Source organism: Myiozetetes cayanensis, unplaced genomic scaffold (genome assembly GCF_022539395.1).
Source record: "Myiozetetes cayanensis isolate MyiCay16 unplaced genomic scaffold, myiCay2020 scf2-11, whole genome shotgun sequence".
Taxonomy (NCBI): Eukaryota; Metazoa; Chordata; class Aves; order Passeriformes; family Tyrannidae; genus Myiozetetes; species Myiozetetes cayanensis.
The window spans coordinates 23,082,393-23,107,651 of record NW_026087411.1 but is presented as its reverse complement, the minus strand read 5'-3'; the positions used below and the strand labels follow the sequence as shown (position 1 = coordinate 23,107,651).

At 40.6% G+C, this 25,259-nt stretch overlaps 1 protein-coding gene across 7 annotated transcripts in view; it reads left to right on the top strand.

The window, feature by feature from the left end:
• The window catches only part of TRERF1 (transcriptional regulating factor 1), a 100,040-nt gene that overhangs the window by 52,154 nt on the left and 22,627 nt on the right, over positions 1 to 25,259 (top strand). For all 7 annotated transcript variants that reach the window (XM_050315690.1, XM_050315688.1, XM_050315689.1 and 4 more), the window contains exon 3: positions 17,964 to 18,061. The gene's annotated coding sequence lies outside the window, so the exon portion shown is untranslated. The remainder of the gene's footprint in view (positions 1 to 17,963; positions 18,062 to 25,259) is intronic.

The window sequence follows — 25,259 nt, the reverse complement described above, 5'->3', positions numbered from 1 at the left end:
ACCTAGGCCTTCTCTTTCACATCTACCTCAGAAGCAACGCATGCATCCTGGCAGCATGTGTTTGTTTAATCTGAGGAAAAGCAAAACTTGTTCAGATGACCGCAAAAGCAGAAACAATTGTTTGCCTGAAGATGATGGTGTGCATTTGTTTATCTCACGTTTAGTTTTGTAATCACTTTTTCCCAGGCCCAAAAGATAATTTCCTAGGAGATAGATGCAAATATTGTGTGAATTATACTTGCACCTACTTGCATCAGTCACCTTTGCCACAACAAAGGAAGAGAAAAAAACCAGATAGTGGTCCTTGTTCTCCAGTGTGTTGAGGGCCCTTGACTTGTCCTGAGGCAAACAAACAAAATGGATAGTTACAATAGAGTAGAAATTATTTTTTTCCCCTCTCAGCTCTTCACCACTTCTGGTTCTGCATAGATGTGATAGAACTGTTGTTTTCGAGTGTTAAATAATATACATACTTATATAAGAACAAGTTCTATCCCTTCTTTTTGTGGGAGTGGGACTGCGTGTTAGGTTTTTTTTTTTTTTTTCAAATTCACGACAGCAGCGTTAAGGGCTGCTGAGATCCTCATAATATTTCTTCCTTACAGTGCTGTCCAGTGGGAAAGGTTGGCTACTTAGTGGCTTGTGTGTGGCACACCTCGGGCATTTGCTACGTGCCGTTCTGCTTTTGCTACCACGGTGGTCTAATGGCACACGCGGCACTTTGGTACGTCCTGTGGTCGTTTTGATTTAGGTGGTTCTTGTGGTGGTTTGGTGTGGGTGGGCAGCTATACGTGTTTGGGGGTGGTTTCAGCTGGGTGGGGGAGATTTGGTGTGTTTTAGTGTTAAACACAGTTCCAGAGGTGGCTCTCTTGTGATTCTTTAGCATAACAGTGGGAAACTATTGGATCTTTCATGTTTGCCTTTCAGAAAGTTTTTCCTCCTCTGTGTTCTGTACTATTTGCACTTGCCTCATCACAGCCTGCTTTCCTGCAACCGTGTCTTCATTAAAAGCGCACTGTAGCCCATCTACGAACCAAATGACAACTGGTCCCTAATAAACTGATACTGGTTAGCTGTGAAAAAGGTTTAACTGAACTTACTACTGTTGCGGTTTATATCAAAAGACAGAAGTATCAATAACGGGATGTTCTAAGTTGTCTTAAGTTTAAGCTGCTGACTGGATCAGCTAATTTCCTTAGGCTCCTGACTTGTCCTTGCAGTCAGTAGAGATAAAGGGTCTTTTCTTTAGGGCAGGTCAGCAGGAACTGAATTTCAGTACTGTGATCACATTCTCTTCTAGAAACTTTTTATCCCGCCCCCCTCTTTTTTTTATATAGCCTATATAGGAAACCTGGAGACATGAGCCAGCCACGGTGGTGGTGGTATCAGTTGCACAGTTGTGCCCACAGTTACCAGGTTGGACATCTTTGGAGGGTGATAATGAAGGCATTGGTCAGAAGTCCCGTTTAAATAGTTTGCGCAGTGCAAAGTGCTTTTTACAGACTTTAAGGAGTGCTTACATCTTAATGAAATATATACCTGCATTTCTTGCTCTTGTGAATGCAGTAGGCCTTTATGAATGATAGAGATGCAAGATCATCTCCAGAATCTTACCACTGTTAAGAGCACAATACAAATTGAAACCACCCAGATTCAAATGGACTGTAGTAACATGCATCACTTAGTCTTTTCAGTGAAGTGCTCACTAGCATATGAGCATCTGTATATAGGCAGATCTCTCCTGAGCAGCTAACAGCTGTTGATAAGCATTTTCTGTGATACAAGGAACTGCTTCAAAGCATTCTGCTGAATGGAAGCCCAAAATGTAGGTGTTTCTTTCCTAAGTGAACTGACAAGCCAGAAAGGGGAATAGCATTGAGAGAGTGTGCAAGTGTCTGACGCAACCTCGTGATTTGAAAAGATGGAAAATTCTGTATCTAGCATGATCTGGAAAAGCGCTGTTAAACCAGACAAAATTTATCTTGTTTCCATTTTAAAAGTGAAATGAAAAGTAGCTGTAGGAGTTTTTCCCTGTGATGTTACATTTTTTTGGATAAAAGCATAACAACTTAGACAAGGTTGGTGGAAGCTTGGTTTGCGTGAGGCCATCCTCCTAGGGAAACTGTGGGAGAAACAGTGTGGTCTGAGCCTGTGTGAGCCCTTTGACTGAATAAGCAGGTCTGCTGTTCATCTCTGGAGTTGGTTGTTTATGGCTGTAAACTGGGCGGAGGAGGATGCAGATGGTGTAACTCCAGCCTGGACTGTTGTGAGGGGCGAGCAGTGTCATCTGCCAGGGGCTGCACCTCAACCCTGGCACCAAAATGAATACGGTGGCAAAGTTGAGGGGTTTCAGTCCTTGGTGAACCTGCCCTGGTTTCAGGGAGACATTTCAACTGTTTTTGGGAGACTTAAATTGCATTTTGCCTGCTTATGTGCACAAAATGCATATGTGGGAGAAGCCACTTGATTTTTCCACACCTCCTTTCACTGTCTGTGCTGCTGTATCTGCAAGTAGTGCAAAAGAGCCTCTGGGCAGACCCTAGTATTGCCTCTTAGGGCTGCTCTTCACTCTGTTGAAAATGACTAAATGTGGACTTTCTGAGCAGAAAAGTCAGATACCTATTTCTAGTGGTCACTTCTTGGTTTTGAGGGTGGAGAGAATGGATTTAACTTCATATTTTGATGGAATGTATATTTAAATTATTACTAAAATGAAATCTTAGGAAAAGTGTTTATGTCTTTATGGAAAAAAAGAGCTATTTTAGATAGTTCTTTGAGGTAAATGTACTTGTCAAAGAATTTGTTATTTGAGTCCTGTGGTCTTTCTGAATGCATTTGACATGGTCATTATTCATTTGTACCATTTGTTCCCTGTTTCATTATATAAGTTAGCAAACCACTCTGGGGTTACCTTTACTTTTATTTGCATTAGAAACTGCACCATGAAAAATGTTCTTATTGGGTTGCCTGCTGCTGAGCCAAGAGCTGTAAATAAAGTGGTTTCTAATTGAAATCCAGAAGAACCACAGAACCATTATAATTAATGGACCCTTCAGTTTGTTTTGTTTGGTTTGGGTTTTTTGTTGTTGTTTGTGGTTTGGTTTTTTTTTTTTTTTTTTTTAAGTATTACTACATGTCTTTTTTATAAAGTGAAGCATATTTCTCTGCTTCTTAGTTACCCTCAGCTTGAAATAGTTGCTTCTTGCTGTTAATGTTTCCTTACACTTTTATGGATAAGGGAACAGTGCTGGGAAGAATACCCGAGGCTGGTTTTGGGTTTTTTTGGTTTGGTTTGGTTTGTTTTTTTTGTTTGTTTGGTTTGGTTTGGTTTTTTTTCAGAATTTACTTATCGATAAGAATGCTTTTACACAGGAGTAAGAAAAATGTATTTTGTGGGAAAGTTCTGTGTGAACATCTTGTGATCTGCAGGCAGATGTTCCTGAGAAGTGGTTTGCTTCTTTTGATTGGGAGAGTGGGCACTTGTTGCCACACATGTTTTAATGAAATACTCCATCTGCTGCCGAGCGGGCCTCTTTCTGAACATGAAAGTTTTGTGGCAAATGTGACATCAATCCAGATAAAAGTGGTGGGATGTTTTCTTTAGTACTCTGTAAATGTTAAAAGCCAACATGTCTGAGAGGGTGGGCAAATCCAGATCATCCTGTGAATCTCGTTCTTTGCTTATTTTAAAATGGCACATACTTGTAATTCTAGTTCGTTATTAGTTTGAAATGCATAGGCAAGTATTCTTTTGATCTGTAAATGGCTGTTTTGTTGGGGTTTTTTTTAGTTAACTAATTTGGTATTATCTGCTTTATTCATAGAGTTCTCATCACAGATTACCTAATGTGTTGGATTCTTGTCTCTTGTGATGCATGTTATTTTTACCCTTTTTGCAAAGGCTGGTGCTATGCCACCAAATAGATTTTTTTTTCCTCCCAGTGTTAGGATGGAGCAAGTATGTCATCCATTCTTAAGGTTTAGAATTCATAATATTCAAGAGCTTTTCTCTAATCTACAGTCTAATTTTTTTTTTATTATTCTGCATATTGACATGGTAATTTTTTGTTCAGATTTGACAGCTGTGAATCATTTGGCAAGTTATTTGATTCACGTGGATAATTCTTTTTTTTTTTTTTTTTTTTAAACACCTGGTGGGAAGGGCAAGAACTCTTTTCTTACTACTTCGTTAGGTTTAGAAGTGGGAGCTATGACAGTCTTTCTTTACCTGTGCTTATTAGCAACAAAGCAGATGCTTACAGCCCTGTGAGGCTAGAACTGCTCATCTGTGGTGGTCCTTAGGCATCAAAATGGAGTCAAAAGCCTGAATTGTGTCAGGATTTCCCATCTTAGCTACAGTCTTTCAGTTTAGGACTTTCCAGAAGACACGAACTTGCTGGAAGCTGTGGCATTCTCAAAGTCCAGGGCAACATCCTTCTGGTAATAACTGATACTCAGAAGGCAGTTTCTTCATCTGAGGATATGGCTAAAATTAAAATGGAAATGAGTCTACTGTCTTGCTGAAGATTTTATTTTTATTGAGCATCATCTTGTTGTTAAGAGCCTATAAGAAACTGAGAAATAGAAGTGAGATCTGAAGGAAATAGGTGATAGTGATATAAAGTATCTCAGATTGTTCAGGTAATATGAACCAGAAAATCCTTGCTGATTCAGTGTTCTATTATTGTGGGTATATAAAATATACTAGTCTTGTGCTTGTGGGAAATATCCATATCTGGGACAACAGACCAGTAAAGTAATGTCCAAAGAATTATGCTACTTTTTTTCCTCCCAGGTTAAATGGACTTCGTAGCCCCCTAAAGAAATAAAAATAATGATCAACTCCAGTTTGTAGAGTGAAACTGCGTGTCTGTTACCACTGGAGAAATTGTGTAGACTGCACTTGCTGTTGGTGCTTTGAAAAGTACAGAGACCTGTGAGGATTCCCATACCTCTTCTTGCTCAACAGACTTACCAGAAGCCTCAAATTAGAGAGGTCTAAGGTCTGTTCATCTCAGAATTTCATGTCTTAAGTAGTCTCCTGTCATCCAGAGAAATTTAATAGTCACGTATGTTTTACTGTAAGATATATTTTTCAGTTCATGACTTCATAGCTCAAACTACTGAATAAATCCATCAGAATCTCATCTTCAAGTTTTCCTGACAGGAAGAGGCATATCTATTGGAAATAAGGACATAATCATTTATCAAATGGATCTCCAGGACCATGCTCTGTAGTTGTACCCTATTTTGCTAGTGAATGTAGAGAGGCATCACCAGCTGCCTCAGCACGGCCTGTGCTCAAAGAATACCGGAGAGATGTTTTTCCTCTTGCACAAACACAGAAAGATTGTCTCCATTCATCATCAGTTCCTGTTGGCTTTGTGGCCTCCCATAGGTCTCATCTGGAAGGAGAGCACTCTTGGGTTGTGGCTTGTGCTGGTACACCAGGGCCAAAAAGAGAAGGCTTGAGCTATCTACAAGTAAGGCACACCAGACTAGTACTCCTCTGTTTTCAACAGTTGTTTATATTGTGCAAAACCACTGTAATAGTTTTTGAGAAGAAAACATTATTGGTGTGTCGTAAGGTCTCTGGGGAGTGATGGCTCAGACTTGCTAGGCTTCAGAGAGTGTCAAAAAAATTGATAATTCAAGGTCTCCCTGAGAAGGAAGATGACTTTATGCCATCTCTCTTTCTGAAACAGGCAGGAGATCTCGAAGGAACGGGGCATTTCAGTTGATCCATGTAGATAATTTCAGCCTTGCAGAATTCAGTGTCTGGAGATAATGAGATTGCAGCTGAAACTTACAGTGTGCAAAGGAATTTCAGTTCACTATTGAATCTAGACCTGGTGTCATGGTTTAACCCCAGCCAGCAACTAAGTACTGTGCAGCTGCTCATTCACCCCCCACCCTCCAGTGGGATGGGGAGGAGAATCAGAAAACGGTAAAACCCATGGGTTGAGATATGAACATCTTAATAATGGAGAAAGAAAGTAAAATAAAATAGTAACTGTAATGAAAAGGGAGATAACAAAAAGAGAGAAAGACAAGTGTTGTACAACACAGTTGCTCACCACCCTCTCTCCCGTGCCCAACCAGTCCCTGAGCAGCGATCCTTCCCCCTGCCCTCAGGTTATATACTAGGCATAATGTTCTTTGGTATGGAATATCACTTTGGCCAGTTCAGGTCAGCTGTCCTCCCAGTGCTCCCCCCTGCCTCCCAGCTTCTTGTACACCTCTTCACTGCCAAAGCATGTAAAGCTGAAAAGTCCTTGACGAAGAGTAAGCACTACTTAGCAACAACTAAAACATCAGGGTGTTATCAATGTTATTCTCATCCTAAATCCAAAACACAGCACTCAGCCAGCCACAAGCAAGAAAATTAACTCTATCCCAGCTGAAACCAGGTCCCTGGGGTAAAACTCATGCACAAGATGGAGAGAGATGCAGCATTTGACATAGCTAGGCATTGCTGGAAAATATATCAGTTGGGCATGAGACTGCATAGACTTATCTGAGTCCTGCATTACCAGAGACATTAATGCAGGGAAAGATGATGTAAAGAATGCCTTAAGATTTTTCTGTGAAATGGACTTCGTCCAAGCCAATACCCTGTAGGAAAACTAAAATGAAATCTATACCAGAGGTCTCAGTATTTAAAAAATAAAAGTAGAAAGACTTAGGCTTTTTGAAACTCTTCACTTTTAAAGATTTAGACATTCATGCTGTTACTTGCTGCAGCATCTGATACACAGACATTTTTCATAGCTTGAATTTGCAGTGCAGAAATAAAAGAACGTAACAAAAGAGTACTCTTGATTATGTTTCATCTCATGCAGTTACTACTTTTCCAGAAGGCTTGTCTCTGAATCTTCCATAAGGACAATTTGATTAAAAAAAAAAAAATAATTTAGGTAGGACCATTACCTATTAAAAAAAAAGCATTGTTTTGTACAAGCCAAAATCACATTACTGTTGTTCTGGCCTGATTGTTGGCATCTGAAGGAAAACAAATCTTTGTGCATTAGGTATTTGGAGGCAACTTTAAATCTTACATGCAGTACCTTCATTATATATTTTCCATTCTTCTTATTGTCTTTTTAACTGAAGCACAGTAATAAGATTTTACCATTGCAACATAAGGGAACGAATGTAAGATTGTTCATACATTGGAGAAAATCCTTTCATAATCTTGTAGCCCTCCCCCGGAGGTCTCTGTTTGAAATCTTTATCAGATGAGGCTGCTATTTGAACACCTACCTTACGTTCATGCAGGTTGGTACTTTCCTCTTTGGGTGTAGTCTTAGGGGAAGGGTGTTTTGGAATGCCTCAGTGCTGTGACAGTTTTGCAGCCCGCACCTCAGTTAAAGCCCGTGAGGTTTGGCCAAGAAGAATAATGGTGTTTCCTTAACATCAGCGCTGGCGTTGTGCCTCTGGAGCTGAATGCAGGCAAACAAGAACAAGGCTTAGCATCTCTTCAAACACTTGATGCCACACAGTGGTAGCGCCAACCTTCTCTCTAGCAGTGTGCCACCATGCTTTCAGAGTGGGAGTGTGTGCACTGGGGTTCTTGGAGATCTGCGCACCTGCTAATACCATCCCTTGTGACTGCCTGTGTTGAGGCTTTGGGGAGACCCCAGAGCTGCTTACTTTGGGTGAGAGAGGTTGAAGCACTGCCTGCTGAGGTCTGGCTGGTGTTGCACGAGCTAAATTTTACTTATGACTTGCTTAGCGCGCTTGCAGTGTCTCTCAGCTTTCATTTCTGCTGAAGTTGTTTTTACCTCCTGATCTAGTTGTTTTTTAAATCAACTCAGTGTCTTTCCTCACTCCCATTATACAACTCCGAATTATGTTTGCTGGTGTTTGCAGTGACGAGGGTTGTTAGAAATGGCATTTTTGGTTGCATTTTTCAGTCCACAGTCAGAACTAAAAATACCTGAGATTCATGGTATTACTTTTCAATCCTCTGGTTATATTGCTTGTAGCCACCCTTCCTTGGGCAGTTCCCAAGGATACTTCACTGGGGAACATCTGTGCTGTTCAGTTACAAATTACTTCACCAGTCCGATGTCTCGAGCAGATAATCCAAAGGCTTGAATCTTCAGTAAATGAAAAGTGAACAGAAGGGAAACCACGAGTGTGTCAGCACCACTTTCTTTCCAGAATGCTGTGATAAATCTGATAACATTGTTCTGAGAATTGCTTGCCTACTAATTATTGGAAAAGCATTACCTTTTCTTTTTGTCTGTAATTAACATTTCAGCTTGAGTCTAGGGCTTCATGATAAATGAGCCTTGTATGCCATAGGTTCAGTAAATGATGAAAAACTGACGTCTGTGTTTGCTTACTCTCTTCCTCCATAAACCAAACAAAACTGAGCTATCTCTAAGTAGAAATGGTGTCAGAAATGATGTGGTCTAAAGGAGGCAATTGTTTTTATTTCTTCGTTTCCTCATCGGGTGGCTCACAGTGCATGTAAACAATGCAATAAATAAATACTCTCAGTCCAATCTTAGCTAAGATAACAATGAAAAATCTTTTTATATGTTCCTAAATCAGAGGACACAAATGCATCTTCAACAAATTGATAGGAGAATTACAGAATAAGTCTTTAAAAGCCTGATCTGGAGCAGCCAAGATTTCCAAATAGCACACTCTGAAACTTAATATCCATATAAGATAATTGATAAAAACATTGATGTAAAAATATTGTGTGTCCATTTGAGACACATCTTGTAGGGACAGAGAACGGACTGAAAGGCTAAGGTAAGGTCTATGAAGTGGTACTGAGGTTCTGTCTGCCATGCTGGCTTGTGGAATTTGAGACTCAGAACTTGATATGTGGGCATCTGAACAACACCCTGTCTGAATGCAAGACTTCTCTGAACAGAATTTGTGCTAAGCATGTTATCTAGTTTGTCTAAAGATATGAGCTTGCTCTGAAGGTGTTGGACATCTTTTACAGACTGTTTGGAGAGAGAATTCATAGAGGCTTCTCTGGATGACAGCAGATGGGAAATCACAGAATTTAGCTGAGATCTGATGTCTCAAGGAGAAAAAAAACAGTGAGCAGACTGTGGAAGGTTATTCTGGAGTGAAACCTCAATAGTTCAAGTAAACAGGATTGTAGAATATGTCCACTGCTACGTCCAAAACTTTTATGAGGTTCAGTTGGCGCAGATCCACTTGCTTGAAGGGTGATTATACATAATTCATGTTAGATTCAAGTCATTGTGACCTCAGACAAAATTGGGACTTGAAATGAGAGATGATCCTCTGGCCCCTGTTCTAGAGCCCCCAGTTTCCTCACCATCATGTAAAACACTGTGCCAGGATGCCAGTTAGATGATGGGGAAATGTGGGCAGAGCTGTTTGCCTCTTGCATTATCTGGGTCAGTAATTCAGGCTCTACCTGCAACATGGCTGAAAATGGTATGAAATGATCAGGCATATGTTGCTTTCAGTTGGATGTCTGATGCCTGGTAACATTCTGGTAATTCTGACAGATTACTTGGTTAACTGGTATGTAAGATAAACTTAATGGTCATCTATGGCTTTATCATCATCTTCAGAGTGTTTCCTAGTTACAGTTCATTCCCAAGAGAAGATGCTATGGTGGTGTACTGTGCCTGCCATACATGTTTCTTCCCCTGTTGTTTTTTAGGCCCATTCTGGAAAGTCCTTCCTACTGTTCTACTAAGAAACAAGATGGCAGTTTTGTCAGAAATAAAGCTTTAAAAGGCAGTTTTCTTATGGTGTTCTTCTGCCCCACACGGTCCACAAAAAACCCACTGCCCCCCCCCCCCCTTCCCCACCATCCAAACAACCAAACCAAATCAAATAGTTGCTAGCCAAATAGTTATTCTTATCCTACCCAGGAAGGGAGACTTTAATCTGTTGGAGGTTTTTAATATTTCCCTCAAGTGCTAAGCAGGATGAGCTTGCTTCTTGCAGAATATGTTTTTACTTTGTCACTTCTGCATCAATAAAGCACCTTTTGAAGATGTTCTATATGCTTTGTTGTAAGTTGGCAAACTGGAGGGAGTGTTGTACTGCTGGATCTGCATTTGGTGTGGGCAATACCTTGAAAGTGAAGTTTGAGGGGCTGGGAACATGCTTGCTCCAAAATTGTGGTGGTCTTCTAAGAGAAATCGTTGAAGCAAATATTGGAAGCTTCAGAGGCTGCTTATCTCTACGTGTAGGGTAAATGGGCAAAACGTTCATAGCTTAGTTAGGACAGCTTTGGGGAACATTGCTGTTATTTTTGCAAGTATTAAGTGCAAAATCTGAATTTGTAACAAAAATGTGTCCTTAAGCTGTGCATAGCCCTTCTTCCATGATTGGAAGATGAAGGCATTGACCTTTCCCCTTTTCTGAGCTAATTCTGGTTACATGAAATAGTAGGAAAAGAAGCTGAGGATTGGCAAATACTATCTACCCTATAGGAAAGTCTGTATAAGGGAAAAGATTTCTACAGGGATGGCTAAGAGCTTTTAATGTAATGAACAAGAAAATAGTCAGTGAAGCTAATACTTGTGGGGAATAAATTCTTCACAGAAAGTTGAGAAATGTTCTTCTGAAAATGGTAAAAGTAATTGTAAAAGCTGAATAGCGTGGCATTTAATTATGTAAGGAACCAAAGAGGCTAAAAAAAATAATAACCTGGTATATCAGAAAGCAATTTAAAATATAAGCTAGGGAAAATGGAATATTTCTGTCAGAATAAGATGAATTCCACTACTGGCTGCATTGATTTCATGTCTCAAGTTTTGTTCCGAACAGATCTGTAACTATGTAGGGGAGATGGGGGGAGGAAGAAAAGACATACTTCCGTTCCCTTGGCCTCCCAAGCCAACCCATTCCCCTTCTGAGTAAAAATGGTGAGAAAAATCTGGCTAAATATACAGACAGAACTTAAGAATTTAATTAGTTCTGTTGGTCATCCAATTTCTAGTTGTCTGGTGTAATTGTCCCTTTCAAAGGGATCATTTGAAGCAGAGCTTCATCTGCTTTGTGAATGTCAGTAAACTAAGCTTGTTAGTGTACAGTGTGAAGGCCAAAGCTGAATTCCTGTGGGTATTCACAGCCTTTAATAAATAGCGCGGCAGTGCTGAGGAGGAATCATTCTTTACACCCACTCGCCCTTAAGATGTTTCCCTTCAATTCAGAAATGAATATTCAGTTGAAAAGTTATACATTTTGTGTCTTTCAGAATATTCTTAGCACTGCATAGGAGTCAGTCTGCAGAAGGGTGGGATGGGTTGGGGTTTTTTTTCCGCCTACCTTCTGCGGGGAAGATCTGGAGCCAAGAAGTAGCTGTTAGACTTTGAGGTTTGTCTGCTTATTTGTTTGAAGTTGTGGGTTTTTTTGGTCTGGTAGTGCTGTTTCCTGAGCTGTGGAGCTCCTGCTCCATTTTCTCAGGGCAGGGTTGGCATGTTAGTGTGGCACGAGAGGTCCAAACATTAGTTTATCAGGCTGTTGACACAAGATTTTGCTGTGACGTGTTCCCTACTCTGCCAAACCGGAACAATTAGGGCTAAAGCTCATTATGGGGAGTGCTTAGCCCACTTAAAGAAGTTTTTCTTGAGTGGTTGGGGAATTTCTTTTAGGAGAGTGGTGGTTTTGCCATTATTTTGGAAAGGGAAAGAATAGTTGGAGGGTTTTTCAAGGAGGGAGGGTTGTTTATTGATGTCATTTTTGGCAATGATTTTGTTTGAATGGTTTTAGTCACCTCATAGTTTGAAGTAAGTGAAATTTTGCAGGAGTGTGGGCTTGGGGCATTAAGTATAATGAAAAGAAGGGCTGGCTGAAATGTGTTGCAGAACTTGTAGTACTGAATGATTGGATGATAAAATGCTGGAGGAAATTGCTTGTAGATAAATGAAAGCAGTGTGTGCAGGAGGAGGGAGGGTCACAATGCAGTGTATGCCCTGATGAGTGCTGCACCAAATGTCAGCTGCTCTGGAAGGAGACTTTGTGGTCATCCTGTAAAAATGGCAGCATAATGATTGATAAAACAAGTCAGTACTTATTAGTGAAGGAACAGAAATCAAAACAGACAGCATGAATGTGCTACTGTGTAAATACGTGGTGCTCCCCTGTCTTCAATACTATATGTAGCTTTGGTCCTCCCTGTCTTCCATCTCACCTCCCCCAGCCCACAGAATGTTGTAAAGAAGAATAAAAATTCAAAGTATGGGGTGACAGAGAGCCACCAGGAGTCCTCGGTCTGGAAAGAGGCACACAAAAATGATGTATTTTCTCCTGGATGTGATAAGCCAAGCCCTGCCCAAGGGAACTGGATTACATTCCAGCCAGTGCCAGAGAGCAGTCGCTTGATGCAGTCACTCAAGGCAGGCATCTCCTGGCTTGTGCCTGTGGTGTAACGGGTGGTCTCTGCTAGTTTGAGCACCCTTTTGCTTTGTGTGACTGGGATGCATCTGACCAGTAGCTCACATCTAAAGTCACTTTAAACGTAATCTCATGTACAGTATGTGTTGTCTGAAGCCTTGGACCCTACACAAGAAAAACTAATAGATTTCGGAATTCGTAATCTGTCTGCGCATTAGCATCTCATCTGTAAGATGCACCATTTGCCTAAGACATTTCCTCTGGAAATAAATGTCATGCAATATTCCTGAAGCATTTCAAAGATGTAGAAATGAACACATGAAAATAATTATGCATGCATGAAGAATCCTGTAGAATTTGAATGAGAATTTGAAGTCCTAGAGTTTTTCTAGGAAAGTGCAAGCGGGAAGCTCAACGTGGACCAGGGAAGGGCAACAAATTCATGAGGCTGATGATTAAGAGAGGACTTTCAGCATGTGAAGAGAGACTGTGCTCTGATATAGTTGTGTTAAGTGAACCAAAGTAATGATATATGATTATTGATGCTAATTCTGGTGGTGTTAACTATTTTGTTGCTGATTTTGCAAGTTGATATTAGAGTCTTTGTTGGTATTGCTTGTTTAATGTATGTACCTGGTTGTTCTTAATGTTTCTTATCTTAAGGGGGCTTACTTTCTCCTCTCCTGCTCCCAAAAATAATTAAATGCTGTTTAATCATGACCAACCAGTTTAGATAACAGGATGTTCTTGGTCACTCTTGTAATAGAAAAAATGACAAATACAGTAAAGAAAACTTGTCTTTCAGTGATTTGAAGTAGCTGAGGTGTATTGATTTCATGGGAAGTTTATGAGTTGGTGTTTGTGAATGGTTAGACACACGACTATTAGGAAGGAGGGGAGAAATCCCAAATGACTTCCCCCTCCCCCCCCCGGTATTTTCCCAGAATTCCATTTTGGTTGCTCTGATGATCTGCAGGAAGTCTGAGTTACCAATTCAACACTTCACTTAAGTTCTTAATGTAGAACGATATAAAAGTTCGTAATGTGAAAGTAAATCATAGAATCACAGACTCATAGAATGGTTTGGTTTGGAAGGGACCTTAAAATCATCTAGTTCCAACCCCTGCCATGGGAAGGGACATCTTTCATTAGACCAGGTTGCTCAGAGCTCCATCCAGCCTGGTCTTGAACACTTTCAGGAGTAAGGCATCCACAGCTTCCCTGGGTAACCCATTCCAGGGCCTCACTATCCTCACAGGAGAGAATTTCTTCCTAGCATCTAATCTAAACCTATTCTCTTTCAGTTTGAAACCATTCCCCCTTATCCTGTCACTAAATTTACTTTGTTAGGGCTCATACAGGACTAATTCAGCCTTAATACAGAAATCATCTTCTCATGTTTTGCGTTAACATGCAAGTAAGTGGAAACTTTGATTTTTCTAAAGTGTAACATGACTGGAGAAAATCCCTGTCTTTGGTGTGTTGCCTAGTTCTACTGCCATCCTCCATTTTGTCCCTGGGAAAATACCTAGTTTAACTTTCAGTGTGAAGCTTTGCTGATCAATATGTTACAAGCATAGTAAAGTTCAAGAAATTGCCTCCATTACTATCTTGAGATGAGAAATTGATTTAGCTGCATTCTCTCTCTGTTAATTCATCTGTGCTTTACTTTCCCATAAAAGGTATTATGTGCTCCTTATTTTCCAGCAGCGTCATCAATCCTAATGAAGAGAGAGGACTGAAAATTTATATTGTGCGTATGGGATAGGTGATCTCTGACTTAGGTCTTAATTTTTAAATGTTGCTGTAGGCTCCACTTCTTAGCTTTTCCTTACTGTGCTTTGGTTGTATGCAAAATCCAGGGGCTGGGATGGGAGCAAAACTGAAGAATATGGCAAAGGAATATAAAATTAGATTGCTTTTTAATCTAAACTTCAAAAAATGAGATGCTGATTAAAATTTAATGAAAAGAATTAAAACCTCATTTGTGAATTTTATGTACTTCTGTAGTGTTTGGTCCTGAATTAATTATGTTGAGACTGTTTTCAGTATTTATCAGCCATCAGTTCACTACCTCTGGCTCCAAAGTGCCCAAAGTTTTATTTTTTAACAGTCGTATTATGTATGAGAGCTTTGCACATATCTGATAATTCGTGTACACCTGCATATGGGTGTTATTGTAGCTCCAATGATGAAGGTAGTATAGTGGGAAAGGCAGCAAAAACAAATAAGAAAAACAGGAAAGGGTTTTCCTGGGCATTCCTGTTGTTTTTCCTGGCATCCATTGCCCTGGCCTCTTGCAGGAAGCTACCAGGGATGGTTTGTCTGCAGAATATTTTGGCATTTTTAGGCTTAATACAAGCATTTGTTGTTCAGAGCAGATGGATAATTGAAAAAGAAAGCAAAGCTATATACTGTGACTTTGGTCACAGCTCACGATAACACAGAATATGCTAAGTTGGAAGGGACCCACAAGGATGATGGAGTCCAACTCGTGGCCCTGCGCAGGACTATCCCCAAGAATCACACCGTGTACCCAAGGGTTTCATCCAAATGCTTCTTGAACTCTGGCAGGCTTGGTGCTGTGACCATTTCCCCGTTTCAGTGCCCAACCACCTGTGAAGAACCTTTTTCTAATATCCAGTCTAAACCCCCTCAGCACAACTTCAGGCCGTTGCTCTGGGTTCTGTCACTGGTTACCACAAAGATGAGATCAGTGTCTGCCCCTCGTCTTCCCCTCACAAGGAAGTTGTAACTGCAGTGAGGTCTCCTCCGGGCTGAACAGACCAAGCGTCCTCAGCTGCTCCTCATGTGGCTTCCCCTCAAGGCCCTTCACCATCTTTGTTGCCCTCCTTTGGACCCTCTCTAAGAGCTTAATATCCTTCTTATACTGCAGTGCCCAAAACTGCACACAATATTCAAGGTGAGGCCTCCCAGTGCAGAGCTGAGTGGGACAGTCCTTGACTGGCTGGCGATGCTTTGCCTGATGCCCCCCAGGACAGGGTTGGCCCTCCTGGCTCCCAGAGCACTGCTCACTCCAATTTACCATCGACCGGCACCCCCAGGTCCCTTTCCATGGCACTGCTTTCCAGCATCTTGTTCCCCAGTCTGTATGTACATCTGGGATTGCCCCATCCCAGGCTATAGCAGTTAGTTTTTAAAGATTAAATTTAAACATATTGGCAAGTTCTAAACAGTTGTGTTAAACTGGGACAACCCCCCCCCCCAGCATTTTGTCACTTGGCTCCACTGGTGTTAACCTCAGGTTCTCTGTATGTGTCTGAGTATTTCCTCTTACAAACAGAAATGGTACACCTTCGCCTATTGTTTAGAACATTTAGTATGCCTGTTAGAGGTGTTAATTACCAGTATAAAAACCAAGTCAGGTATTGCACTGTGTACACGTGGATTTATTAGAACTTGTCTTATTTTGACAGAGGTAAATTTGTGGATTTGCTTAGGAAAGTTGTAAGCAGGTGGGATGCAAGCAGGTTTGCCTTTGGGGATATTTGTAGCATTTCAACTCATGTTTGCAGCAGGATGTGGATGTGCACAGATTTTAGTTACTGGGGCTCAATACGATAATGTTGTAAGCAAAAACTTAGATCCAAGAAACTCCATATATCCCTGGGCGATGTTACCAGCATTTGCCATCAGCTCAGGTTTTCTGTTGAAGAAGTATGTTTTAGGCAGGTCAGGCTTTGTAAGGGGCTTTGGTGTCTCTCATGGTGCATGTTTTGATGGGTTGGTGTCTGGACTGTGTGGTGGACCTGTCTCTTTTCTGTGGGCTTGGGTTTGTGTTGTTGGTTGACTAAGGGGGGGCACCTGGACTGTGCTGGACTTGGGGGCGGCTTCTTTTTGTATGTAATAGTGTCACTGCTTGGGAATACTATCAGAGATTTTAAAAGAATAATTTAAGCAAGTGACTCTAGCATGAAGGTGAGAGGAAGTAAATGCTAAGTGACCTCACTGGGGTTATCTGTGATCATTCCTACATTTTTGTTCTTAAGCCTGGAATGATTTTCCAAAACCAGCAGGGTTCAGTGTGAATGAAGAGTTTTCCATTGATATCATGGAGCTGTGAATTGCACTCTAAGCTTCCAGGCTTGTTTTACAGAATTGCAGAATACCAGGTTGGAAGGAACCTAAAGGATCATCTGGTACAATCCATAAGACCTTTCTTTGTAAGACCTCTGTAAGGTTCTTGTTAGCCCACTCTTCTAGCCTACCTAGGTCTTCCTGCAGAGTGTCTCTCAAAAGCGTGTGCTTCCCTGCTTAGTTTGGTATCATCAGAGAACTTTATCAGGGTACACTTATGCCATCTTCCAGATCACTTGTGAAGGTATTAAACAGCGATGGGCTCAGTATTGGTCCCTGGGGGACCTCCCTTGTGCCAGGTTGCCATTTGGAAAAGGAGCTGTTTACCACCACTCTCTGGGTGCCACCGGTCAACCAGTTTCCCACTGACACAAGGACCACTTGTCCAGACTGTAACACAGCAGTTTCTCTAGAAGGAGGCTGTGGGAAACTATATAAAAGTGTGGGAGAAATCCAGGTTGGCAGTGTCCACTGCTTGCCTCACATCAACAACTTTGTTGTAGAAGGTGATCAAGTTTGTCAAGCACAATTTGCCCTTGGTGAATCCACACCGGCTTCTCCCAATCATGTGTTTCATTTCATTTGATAACCCCCTGCAGGATTCGTTCTGTAACTTTCCCAGGGACTGAAGTATGGCTGATGGGCCTGTAATTTCTCGGATCCTCCTTTAAGCCCTTCTTGTAGATGGGAGTGACGTTAGCTGCCTTCCAGCCTTCTGGGATGTCCCATAATCTCCATGACTTCTCTAAGGTTGTGAGAGGCCTCACAGTGATGTCAGCCAGCCTTCTTAATACCCTCAGGTGCTGAGGGCCTTTCCTAAAAGCCATCCAGGCAGCAGCATTTACAAAAACAAATGTGTTGTTTTCATTTAAATAATTTAAGATGCCTTGTCTAGATATCTCTTCTGCACTGGGTGACAGCCTGATTGTTATCTCCTGCGTCTTTGACTTTCATTAATCCCTCCCTTCCTGATTTCTGTACCTTCTCTTGTTTGTGTGATACTCATTATGTAGGTTGCAAGCTCTGGGCCAGCAAATCTCTCCATGAGAGAAGTCACTGGGTTCTGTCAAAGCAGCCTGGGATGCTGTGAAATCTTTATGGTCTCTGCAGTAGAGGCAAGATGTTGTTTTATTTATTGCATCAACATAACCCATTCCTCATTTTGCAGTAGGTTCCAAGCTGAGTAAAAAGTAAAGATCCATTTTCTTGCATTTCAGTCTGTAATTTGAAGGACTGTGGATGTATCTGTCCCAGAGGTTTGACAGTGAAGCAGTCTCTTTCACTGTCGGTATGGGAAAGGGGTTCTTGGTGGTTCTTTAAAGGAGATGAATCCTGGTAGATGTCCTTTGCAATAGTGACTTAAAGGAGAGAGCAACCTGTTGATAATCTTTTGAATAGAAGTTAGTATTTTGTTGTAGCTCACAGGTCTGCTCGTGCTTTGGGCCAAGCTGCTAATTAGAAGAGTCACCTCTGGGGAAAAACTAATTTTTGCATTCTTTTCCTTTGTTTAGATATATCACTCTGAGATCACAGAATGAAAGCAGCATGAAATGTTATGGCAAAGGCAGCACAACAAGATCCAAGAATCTCACAAATGCTCAAAAATCAGGTAATGTCACAGCATCATATGTCCAGTTTCTCTAAGGCTGGCTTGTCTAATATTTGACTGTTTTCCAGAATTTGGGCATCTGAGTCTCTGAATTTATTGATGGGCTTCTCAAATATGATTAGTTGTGCATTGGCTGTGTATCTTGTAAAATATTATTTCACAGTATGTATGACACAGGAGATAGACATGTGTTTATATCTTTCTTAAAGACTACTTTAGCTGTGTTGTCTCATACAAGCAAAAGGACATTACCTTAATTTGAAAAAAAAATAAAAGCAGCAGCCATGGTGGTCAGTTCTGCATAACCATTTGACCTGGTTCCAGTGCTAGATACCAGCATGGTGTAATTTAGAGGGATGGACTTTTCAGAGGGTCCTGCAGCTGCATTTCTGAAAACTCTTTTGGGAGAGACACCAGGCTCAAAATAGCTGTTCCATCCCCACTGAGAGCTTAGCCATATGCTGTTTTCCACATACTACTACTTCTGCTTGTTTTTTTTAATTATTTATCTGTCTCAGAATGTTTCTTCCTTGCCTGTTTTTGTAAATCCTGGCATATGCTCTTCGACTGTTTCAGAGCATTTACAATTACAGAAGAAGGCAGTCACATTACACGCTACAGGGTGTAAACACTGCAGAGGTCAGGAAGAAACTGGTTAAGTGCGTTACAAGGTGCTCACCTTGAACTAAAATTGTGTGTGCTTATCCTGGCTGTGGTAACAGCAATAGCTGATGCATTGATGTTTGAGTGAGAAGGCTTAAAAATCGCTCCCAAAATGTAGCCACTTAGAGTAAGTGAGCAAGATCTAACCTTTCTCTCTAAGACTTTCATACCCGTGGCTTTTCATGTCTGCAGAACTAGGATCTTGTTGGGGAGTAAAAAGTCATTCAGTTCAGTAATAGAAGAAAACTAAAATATGAAGCGGAGGGCAATTTTGCTAATAGGACATATTTATTTTCCAGGAAGCGTTTGAGAGTATTGCCCTCAGCAGAAGGGACTACGATTTATGTCATCTAAGCAGTCAGTAAACCCAGGCTGGCTGAAGAGATTTCAGATAAAGTTTCACAGACAGCTTCAGCCTTGATCAAATATGCAGTAATGTATTGGTGAATATTAAAAAAAAAAAAAAACTACTGTGTTTATCACTTTAGTTAGTGCTGTCTTTGGTATGCTTTTAGTCAGTTAGCCATGGAATATGCAATTCAAGTGCCCTGTTGGCCTTAGTCAAGGCTTGTCTTTTATTTTTATTTTTAGTCAGTATTGTGAGGAGATCACATAATTTTACATTTGCCATTTTTTATGAAGTAATGTGATACCTGCTTCAGTTGCAGTTCTCTGAAGCCTTCAGAATACCTTGAAACTGTAACACCAATTCACTGACAGCAAAGATAATCAGATTTGTTGAAGCAACCTTCTTTGTTTCTTTGGGACTCATGAAATTGTATCTCCCTTAAACTAAATTCAGTTAATGGCTTTATTTAGAAATCAACCTCCTCTTCTTGAATAACCAGAATTCTGTTAGTTTGGGGGAAAAAAAGATTTTCATTAAATTACCACTGCCTCAGAATGCATTTTCTACTTACAACTTAGATCAAAAAGAGAGGAAAATGTTTCTTCTTGTTTGTCTTCCTTTCTCCTCCCCCTTTTCTAGACACTTTCCTGAGATGATCAACTGTTGTTTTTGCTGCTGGTTTTTTTTGTTGTTGTTGTTGCCTTTTTTAAAACTTCATTGAAGTAGAGAAATTGCTTGGTTCCTCTCCCAATGCCATCGTTGTTCTCCCCTCCCCCAAGTCCAATGTGTTCTTTATTAAACTGAATTAGGACATTCTAGTCTCTCTTAAGAGTGGAAATGGGAACAGCTTAAATGAGCAGCCACATGAGACGCAGCAGCCTTTCCAACTGCACTGCAGAAGAAGCTCAGCTGCAAAGGGAATGATAATTCTTGAAGGATTTGTGCAACTGTTGAAGAATTACCGGCATTAATATTAAAAAGCAACTAATCTGTTTTTCCCTTTCCATTTTAAGAGTGTATAGCTTTCTTACTATGCTTGATATAAAAATCAGTCTACTAAATATTTTGCTTTTTTTTCAATCCTCTTCACTTTTGTAATGCCTTCATTTCCATACTTTCTCATATACTGAAGTGAGGGTTTTGTTGGGGCTGGTTTTGCCTAAAAATGCCAACCCTGGGATTTGTAGACAGATATGGGCATGAGTTTGAGATCTCTGCCATCCAAAACCAGCCAAAATTGAAGTGCAGTAGAAACCATAGAAGCAGTTGTATCCAGGATTGGGATGAAAGCATTTGTCCTGATGTAAGCATTTGTCCTTGAGACAGCTATAGAAAATTATTGGCCCTTGAAATCCATATTGCTACTTCAGTGTTTATTTTACCTAAAATAGCCACGATCCTGATACCTTTTGACCCTTATTTTCGGTCTCTGCCTCTCTTTATTGCTATATCAGATGTCTTTGGGGTTTCTATAGATATTTAAAAAAAAGAGTATATCTTTGAATTACCGTCTCACCTTTCCTCACTGCTGGTTCACCCAACCACCTTGCTTGGTGTTCGAAATTATTAATTCCGTTTGAGCACTGTGCTGCTTTTTAGCTGTTCTTCAGTGTGGGTTCATAATGCCCAGCTCAAAACCAGGGCTATCTGTGCAGTCCCTTAAATTGCTGGGTTATGGCCCCAGCCTGTGTGGCAGGGGCTGCTGGTAGCACTGGTATTTAGCAGAATGGAGCAGGGAAGGAACTGCTGTTTATCCCTGTGTCTATCTTAAAGGAAATCAGAGAGCAAGATGATGTGAATGATGGCTGTCTTCATTTAGGAATAGCTTGGCAGGAGATCTGACAGTTCTGAATAACAAAACAGGTCAATAAAGACATTCTCATAAAAAAGGCTAAAAATTGAATAAGATAAGGCCTGGTTTGTGTCTGTTGAAGCTAATGGCAGGGGGGAGCATTGAAGCAAAAGAAGGGAAGGGACAACTTGATTTTGGATTTTATCTTATGTGCAGTTAAGAATAAAGCATATATTCTAATAGCAGAAAGACAGCAACTTGAGAAAACCCTGTCTCAGCCTGTGCAACTGAGGGGTGGTAAGGCACGATGGAAACATGTCTGCAGTGTTGGGAGAACACACAGCAATGACACATTTCTGGGGCAGGCATGCCTTAAGTGTTACAAAACTGCTAAGGCTGCTAAGAGTAGTGGTTAAGCTTGCTTTAGCTGACGTGTTACCGTCCCAGAGGGAGGGAGGGACACAAGAAGGGATGGTGCCCCAGCACATGAGCATATGCTTGATGCTGTTGCTTGTGAGTATGTGCAGGTACTCTATCCTGAAGAAGCTGGTTGAACGTGGTGGGGTGTTTTCTTTTGGGTTTTTTGGCATCTGCCAGCTTATACAGTCTTTTTTTTTTTTCAGGCTAACTAGTAATTAATCTACAAAAGCATGTATATGTTTTGCTTAAAGGAACAGCTGAAAAACTTGAAATAAGTTAGACAAACTGTAGGATCCATTTCCCTTTTGAAATACAGCCATGCAACCTACCGAGATTGGTTAGATCAGTGCAGTTGCTATAATAACTTCACAGCCTTTTAATGAGTCTGCTTCCTTCAGCATCTGCTCTTGTACAGTCTTTTGTCATCCCTCTCCATTAACTTAGTTCTGAAACTGACTCTCGCTGGTTTTGCAGCCCACACCCAGCCCAACTTTCATGCATGCACTTATTTGGAATGGATGCCTTGTTCTGAAATTCATGTGAATTTAGGCAGTTCAATTGCGTGACTGTGGTTTGATCTGTTATTTACTCAATTTGAAAAATTCTACAGGTCTTGGCTTCTGTGGTGTGTGATGGAGCTGGGAGTGTTTCACTGCCTGTTATCTTCTCTAAGTTCATAGAATGGCCTAGGTTGGAAGGCACTTTAAGATCATCTAGTTCCAATGACTCTGCCATGGATAGGACACCCTTCACTAGACCAGGTTGCTCAGAGCTCCATCCAGCAGGGCCTTAAACACTTTTGGGAATAGGGCATCCACAAATTCTCTGGGCAGCCGGTTCCAGTGTCTCACCACCCTCACGGCAAAGAAGTTTTTCTTCATATGTAATCTAAACCTGCTCTCCCTCAGTTTAAAACCATTCCCTTTTGTCCTATCTCTGCAAACTCTTGTAAATAGTCTGTCTCCATAGGCTCTCTTCAGGTACTGGAAAGCCACAGCTATGTCATCCAGAAGCCTTCTCTTTTCTAGACTGAACAATCCTAGTTCTCTTAACCTTTCCTCACAGGAGAGGTGCTCCATCTCTGTCATCACCTTCTCTGGACTCACTCCAATAGTCCATGTCCATCCTGTGCTGTAAACTCCACAGCTTCTTCTGGCTATCCAGTGATAACAGTTTACAAAGGAGAAAAATACAATCACCTTTATTGAAGACTTATAATGTTGGAATTTTCTTCCATTTCATGTTTACCAGAATTAAGTTATGACATACTTCCAGGAGTAATTATATTGCCTTTTAGCTGCTTGTGTTTGAAGCTGGAGTGTGTAAAGACATTTCAGCCATCTTGGCACAGCCATCTTGGCGTGTCCGTGGCCTTTAGTCTGGAGGCTGGAGCTGTGCAAGTTTGCAGGGGACCTTGCTGAAATGATGAGAAAAGAGTTGGAGCAAAACCTTGTCTCTGTTGAAATCAATTGAATTCCCATTAGCTTGAGTCCAAATTTCATCCATAAACTTAAGTAGGGTATTTCTGGGCAGTCTACAGAAATGTTTCTGTCCATTTGCATTTGTTTTCATCTTTCTTTGTAATGATTGCATAATTGGGATGTATCTGTAATGTCAGAAATGTAGTAGGTTAAATAGCATAAATGACTGTTGGGAAGAGAAGAAACACAGAACTGCAGAACCATTGTTTCTGTAAAACTCCTGCTGCTTTTAGTTGTTTGATTTAACCATTTAGTAGAGAGAGTTGTTGTGATAAATGTCAGTGATGGGTGTTTAGGCACCAATGCTAAACAAAAAGGAGAGAAAGCACCCTTTTTTTCCTGTCAGTGAAAGAAATAGAAGTCATTCAGAGTGCTGCCAATGGCTTCTCAGTTGGCCAGAGACTTTTAGTGCCCCTAAAGCCTTAAAGATGTTGCATGCAGCACTGATATACTCTCATGGGTTGTAATCCAAGAAGAAATGTGTATTGTTAGCATTTTGTTAAAGCCAGTAGCAAATGCTCACTGTATAAAACATCAAGCCTGTTCGAGTACTAAAAAAATACTTGGTATCTGAGGGACTGGTTTATTACTGATTATGCTTCTATCAACATGCTTGTATGTTTTTTTTTCCTGTTACCTGAATGTAGAATAACAATGCTTTTTAAACCTTTGCATTTTCTCCTTCCAGATGAGTGATGCATTTGAAAGAAATGTTTTTGTTTTTTTTTTTTTAAGTGGGGGGAGAATGGGTGTTTGAAGACAATGTGAATTTTTTCAAATGTGGTTCTCACAATGACTAAACTTCCCAGTCTTTTTGTGATTTGATTGGTATTTTAATGTAATATTCCATTTTTTTCCTGATTTTACAAATGTTTCTGTATAACTGTGATGTATAACTGTAATCCACCTAGCACACAGCAGTATGTCCCAACTCCTATGCTAGAGCTGAGTTGAAGATGGCAGAGCTGCTGGAGAGGAAATTTCTGTCAGCATTTTTTTTTCTTTTGATTCTGAGTGAGGAATGGTGTTTGTACTAACGAATCAGATATGAAACCTCTTGACTGCTTTCCAGTATCCTCAGAACTGTGACAGGTAACCCCCAGGTGAAAGGGTGCAGTAAGTGGAATTTGGTGGGTGCCCAAGGAACGGCATTTTCTGCCATGATTGCAGCACTGGCTGTGGCTGCTGGTACAGTCGGTAGCATCTGCCATCATGGTGCTCCTGCCTGTGGGAGGAGAAGGGGCCAGGGGTCTGGTTGGCCACTTGATTAATTTTTGTACCAAAATCTTGTTGTTTGCTCCCTTATTCTTAAGTCTCTTACTGTCCTTAGTCTTGGAATTCTTGTGGTCTTTTAATTGTCTCCTGGAGACATTTATTTTCCCTCACTGGTTTGTATCACTGTTATTTCTTGTCCTTTGACTAATACTTGTAACTTTAAACTTTAAGAAGAATGGTCAGAACCAAGGAACTTGGTGTAAATTACAGATCTGTTAATTACTGAAATGGGACAAAAGATAGTACAAAATAGTACAAAAGGTGTACTACGTATAGATCCAGTAGTACCCTGTTTTTATGAGAAGATATGTTCAGACCATTTCAATGGAGCTTTCTTAACTTGGCAGGCATAAAAAAAATAGCATATTCCCCCTCTTCCTCTAAACATTGATGGCCTTTCAGTGTGAAATATCACACAGTGTTTATTTTTATGCCTTTTTAATGTTTTGTGGAAGGTTTGTTTAGTTTCCCTTCATAATTTTTCATAGGAAGTCTTTGAAGTTGTGTTGTGGATGAAAAATCCTGTTGGCAGCCTGGCTATTCATTGTTGACTCCTATCTTCTTCAATTGTTCATCTATAAAAATCTGGAAGGGAGTGTGTTCAGAGAAACTGTGAAGCAATGTATATTTCTGGAAAGGGGAAATAAATGTGCAATTAATCTCAGCTATTATTTGTCTCATGGAAATGTTACTTAGTAATGGTTGCAGATGGTTTATACAAACTGCACACACTGCAAACCCTCTTCATTGGGAGCTATGGTTTTCTGTCATACATTATGCTAGAACAGAAAAGGTTTTTTTTTCTGCCTGCAGCTATGCATTACCCTTGTTTGCTGTTGCTAGCACAAACTTTCCTTAATATGCGTCTGGCAATGGTTAAAATTTTCTTCATCGGTGACTTCCCATTTATCCATCTAAATCATGGATTCTCCTAAGTTTAAAAAGATAAGGACATCAGTATGCAGGAGTCTTTGGTGGAGAGCATTACGTGTAGAAAATCAGATATGAGGGAGGCAGAGTTAAGATTTTGGTCTAATATTTTTATGCTCTTGTTAAACTTCAGAATCAGCTGTAACATATTTATGAGTGCATAAGCATATTGTACCTCTGTGCATATGTGTAATTGCAGACACAGTGATTGCATCTTACTGTGGAATAGTCCAACAGCCCTATAATGTGCTTATATATTTTTTATTAATCGAAAACGGATGTCTGTAA